The sequence below is a fragment of the Xiphophorus couchianus genome, chromosome 9 (assembly GCF_001444195.1).
Source record: "Xiphophorus couchianus chromosome 9, X_couchianus-1.0, whole genome shotgun sequence".
Lineage (NCBI taxonomy): Eukaryota > Metazoa > Chordata > Actinopteri > Cyprinodontiformes > Poeciliidae > Xiphophorus > Xiphophorus couchianus.
In genome coordinates, this window is record NC_040236.1 from 14,715,224 (window position 1) to 14,721,223 (window position 6,000).

Genomic DNA, 6,000 nt, shown 5'->3' on the forward strand with positions numbered 1-6,000 from the left:
GCGGGCGCTTTTTTGCAGGTTTCTCCTATTTGACCTTTGATGCCAGCAGGGAAGGGTCATGTGAGTTTGAAGGTAGCTCCAGCCGATTTATAAAATAGGCTACTACTTTAGGATTTGAAGGGTTTTATGCACTTTGGAAGCATTTTTCTTTTTACTACATCGAACAGAAAGATGCACTAGACAATACTTCATTATCGGCTGGATTGGATCAGTAACTTCTCCGTGTTGACAGATTGTAAAGCGAAGTCTTCTATAATCATTTGGACTGACTACTTTATCTGACAAACTTGAAGGGGGATATTATTATCGAAAATCAAGTCAATAATCGTACGTTATTATGTATTAAAAATGAAATCAGATTTCAGTACTTAAATTCGCGCAGAAAACATCCGCGGATGTTCATAACTTAGTCAAATGTAACTTCTGCCGTGGAACCTCTTCTGCCTCCTCAGGTGAAAATGAAACTTTGTTTAAGTTGATATCCAATCGTCTTCGGCGTGAAAGTGTGTTTTCTAAAAGTGGAAAACCTCGTGATAAAGTTGAAGTTTACTATCCAGGGGTGAAATGCGATCACGCCGAGGTCGCGGGGCCAAACTTTTTAAGACTAATGTTTATTTAGAGAAGTGAGCGCTGTCTATAGAACTCCCCGTTCTCCCAGAATGCAGCAGTAATGTCTTTACCAGGCCAGACTGGACCACCGGCAGGACAGCAAATGCAGCTTTGCAAAAGTCTGCAGCTTCTTGTGGCGCTTTTCACACAGAGATATGCAGTTCAAGTACATATGCCACCATGCTAACATTTATGGCCGACATATTAACATTTGGTTGTTAAGCTATAAACTGGAACATAGTTTCTTGCACTGCAAAATAGCTACTATCTTCTTGTATTAGTCTGAATTATTGTAATTTCAAAACAAAAAACAAAAAGTCACATCCCATCCAGCAATGCAAAAAGTAAATAGCTCCATAATGAGGTGTAAAAACTGACATATTTTACAATGCGTTTCCAACTACTTGGAGAGCAGAAGCGTGTTTTCTTACAGATTGTAAAATTGAATTAGATATGCTTTGGAATCTGACCTCTTGCCAGACCCACATGTGTTTCCCCCCTCATGTTTTAGTGGTCCGTGGGTATTTTTTTGTTTTCTCAGCTGGAACTGCCATTAGACAATGTGTCCATGCTGTCCATTCCTATCTTTACCATCTCTCCTGGCTGAGCTCTCCATGCAGAACCACTTGCAGTACAACCTTCTCCCTCCAATCCCCTCCAGGTCTCTCCAAACACCTAGACTCTCTAGTCCTCTGACAGAGCAGCTCCTCTGCAGCCACCAACGTTGATGGAAGAAGAAGTAAGCTGAAGAAATGATGAGGATTGGATTTGCACAAGCAGAATACCAAGAGAAAAAAAAAACATCCCCTGAGGAATCTTATCATGAGATTATATAAGTAGGTTATCTAATTTATTTAAATTTAAGTGTATTAATATAATATAAATATGTTAAATATGTTCTTTGATGTATACAGAGGCTGGTTTATTTTTGTAAATAAAAAAGGAAAAGAAAAATACAGATGGAATAATGTTCAGAGCTCTGATTTGTTGTATGAAAGACAACAACTGAGTTCAGAAAACAAAACAACAACAAAACATCTGTTGTCATAATTCTGTTCTTGGTAGTATTTTCTTGTATTGCTTTCAATGATTTCAGAAAGCCCACAGTGTAAATGTCAAATCATTGTTTTGTTATATTCTGCATGAATCTTATTATCATAGGATGTAGCTCTAGAGTGATTAATAAAAACCTGAAGGCCATGGGGATTCTTGGGTTCAAGACAATGAGGCAAGATAAGATGATATGTATAATTGTTGGTTTTTGAAAAAAACTAAGAATTTCATTTTTTTGTGGTTTTCACAAATAGACTCCATGAATCCAGACCAAGTGTTGAAAAATGTGTTATACGCATTAAAACCTCAGTTCAAGTTCGAGTTGATATTTTAGATTTTGATGGTCATTCGAAAAAAAATGCACATTCTTCAAAAAAGAGATGAAATTCCCTTCATTTTATTTTATTTTAAGTTTTTTCTGTCGTGCAGCTTAGGATAGTACATGGTGGGTTTGGCTTCCTCATAGTGTGAGGTCAATTTTTTTTTCCCCCAAAAGGGGAAAATTAAGATATACCTCAATTGAATTTACTCGCTAAATAGTGTGACAGATGGAAACTAATTAAGGCTACATGGTGGACAGGCCGAACAATTACAAGGTAACAAAGAAGACTGTTGGAGCAAGATAACTCGCCACAAAAATAATAACAATAGTGTTAAAACAAAGCAAACAACAAAAAGGAAAAATATAGTGTGAAAGAAAGGTTAACAGAAAAGAACATTTAATGACAGAATGAATTAAGTTAACTAAACACCCCTTTATTTTAATGTTAATAGGAATATCAAATCAGAAACAAATTTCAGCACGATTAGCCAGTCAATGTGTACAGACATAATTCTTATGATTTCATTTTCAATGTACTGCACTGAAATTAGCAGTACATTTTTAATGTACTGCTAATTTCATTGCCACCATTGTACTCAATTTTCATTTTTAATCACAATGGTGTTTATAATCACCATTGTTTTTCTGTGATGGATTCTCTTATGATTTTAATCGAATTCAAAAATGTGGTGCAGGTTTTTAGTCTATGTTGAGTTTATCATTTCAATATAATCAAATATGTCTGCATATTTATTAATAAAACACATTGTGTCCTTAGTCAGTCGAGATATGCAACTTCAACTTTCTATGTCGCAAAAACCATGAGGTCTATGGACCCGCCGACATTTCCCCTTCTGCCATCCCCGACTCAAAGGCGTCCTGGGCAAAGAGCCCTGTAAATCATATCAAAAAGTACTTGAAGGTGTTGACTAATGAACAAGAATTAATATATAACTTTTTGACTTGTGTTGAGAATAAATAATTCTGTGTTTTCCTTTTGTCTCTTGTAGCTAGTTGTTAAGCTAAAGCTAAAGAAAATCACATGTTAGGAAATGCAAATTGGAGCTGGAGTATGCGATGACACACTAGGTAAAGCCCTCTTTTGGGGCATAGCTCAGAGAGACAAAGGGAATGAGAAATCCTTGTGGGATACCTTTTGACTGTTAGCTCTTAAAGGTAGCATGTCAAAATGGACCAGCTGTATTTTGGTGTAATAAATGGAATTCATGAATTTAACTCACCGACCTCTTCTGTAACCTCTTACAAACCTAGCATGGAGAACGGATAATTCTCCTTACTAGAAACTATCTTATTCATTCAAAGACTTAATTGTGAACTGTCATAATCACATTTATATAACTTCAATAAAGCTTTTTTTTTCTTTTACTATCGAAGAAATTGAGTAGCTTTACAGATGAATGAATGCCCATTTTTGTGGGAGCTAGTGGCAATGCAATCACACACAATAAACGTCCATATGATTCTTCTGTGGAAGTGGACAGGAGCAACAAGAATGCAAACAACAGTCACTTCACTGAAAAGGGCAGCTTTTAGGGCACTGAGAAATAGGTACAGACAGATTATGGATGCTTTTTTCCCTCTGAATGTGTGTATTTCAATTTATTGTCTCTGTGTTAAAAATGTACAATTTTACTTGGGATTTTTGCATATTCATGAATCTGAAAAAAAAATGAAATAAAAATAAAAATAATCAGCCATGTAAATATTAGAAGCTGTGGTTTTGGAGGTTTGAAAAAAATCTCTTTTTAATTTTGACATTCTCCAGTCCAGGGTTGAGCTTTTAGTAGGTAATTGTAAACATGCGCATACAGAGAGAGACAAAACACTGTGAGCCTCTTCTCAAGTAGGCAAAATAATGTTCCTTTTACTAACCGTGTTGAGCCAAAGACAAAGCACAATCCGCTAAAGTCAAATTGAATCTGATAACTAAATCAAGATGGTATTTTTTAGCTTTTAAATGCTTTGCACATGCTCACATAAAAAAAAAAAACAACAAATCTTAAAACGTAAGTATTTTATTTCACTTATAAAATATGTGTGTTCTCCTTGCTTTCTGACTGGTATGCAGAAATTTAATTGGAAGTGATATATTGCAAAAAGGGTGTTTTATTACATATGTGAGTGCATCTGTGTGTGAAAGCGTGTTGGCGTGCGTGTGTATGTGTGTGATTGCTGGAGAGTTCACAGAAAGCACAGGTTCAAAGGCAGGCCAAATGAAAAGGCCAAAAGATGATAAGGCCACTCTGAGGGCTCCTCTCTCAGAGGAGAAATGTCACACATAAAGAAGAGTGGAGAAACAACAGCCTGCACAGCGAGAAGCTGATGCAGAGGTTGAGTAGTTTGAGATTGCACTCTAAGTAGAGGTAAAGGGACATCTGATCACATGTGTGTGTAAATACGTGCGGGCGTGGGTGTGTATGCGTGTGCATTTGGATGGGGGGAGGTTAATGATGTTCATGACTAGTAGAGTCATTTTGCAGGGCGAGAGGCGCGGCTGGATGATGGATTGGAAGCTGAAGGGGCGAGCAGATGGGTAAGTAGAGAAAGTGAGGTTAAGTGGCAGTTAGATGTTGCCGATCTAAGTAGATCAAGAGTAGAGGACTGTGTGTGTGTGCGGGCGTGTGTGTGTCTGAGGGAGAACCATAAAATACAAAGTTTGCCAGACTGACAAACACAACTAATTTTCAAAAACTGCACATATTTTTGCACTCTGTGCTGGGGCAGATCTAAGACTTTAGGTTCATTTGAACCTTCTTCTTCTGACAAAATAGATGAATGTATTGTTAGTGCTGAATGACACATAATAGCACATAATAGTTAAAGTGTAGATGCAAAGAAGGCTTGCAGTCCTTAAATTTTACTGCTGTATAAGCCCTTAGTAATTAGTTACTACTTTACTGAAGTATTTTCAGTTTGACATAAAATCATTATTTTAAAAAGTACATTTTTTTGCCTTCTTTCTGCTTGTAAACTGGAAAGTAAAAGAAAATCAAACCAGGAAAGCATATGGTTTTCAGCTCTCAAGTTTTTATGCCACTGATAACTAAAAAAAAAATTGTACAATAGCAAAAACAGTTGACATTACATGATTTTAAGTCTTTTATAGCTATAATATAAAATATTTCCAATTTATTAATAAACTTCTTGAAATGTTTTCTGGTTTAATTTAAATTTAGAATCCCTTTATAAAAAAATGTCATATAGGCATTAAAACCAGATATTAACATCCACTGCATTCTTCAAGAACTGAAAGAATAATTAAAAATGATTAGGGAAAGATGTTTTGTTGTCGTCAAGTTTAAAAGTTTACATACATTTCTTTAATATTGGGTAGAATTCTGCATGAGACTCTTTTGTGCCCGTGTTTGAGAAACGTAGCTCATGACGCCTTCTATTTTGTGAAATGCAGCAGTCCTTCCTGCAGGAAAACACCCATTGAAAGTGATCCTCTTAGTTGGTAGTTCAAAGTTGGGAGGGTGTTCTCAAGTTTTTCATGCACACAATTAAACCAAAATAAAGATCTTTGTGTCTGTGTGCATCTACAACCTGTAATCTGGCTTTTTACTGTAAATTTTTTTTAGAGTATGACCTCCTCCTGGCTCACAGACCTTTCTTTAAAACATACAATGAAATGTCTTTTGAACACAGACTAAACGAGGGAAAACATCACAAAGCTTACTATTCCTGTTCTCTGGACGCACAATGCATTCTTCTGTATGTTGGTGTCAATCTGATCCTGTCCAAAAGGTAAATCTGAGCAGTTAGCTGCTGTGTCTCACATAAAAGACGTCTCAAAGGTAGGAGGCTGGCCCACACAACCAGGCGCCATAAAAGTTTAAGGAGGAGGAGGGAAGTGAAGTGAAGTGTTTGTCTTTGCTCATGGCTGGCTGACTGGCTGGCTGGGACAGACTGCCCGGGTGGCACGCTTGTCACAGCCCTGTCAGTGCCCTGTCACACACCATTGTGGCAGTTTGGGATTGATGAGGAGCAGCAAC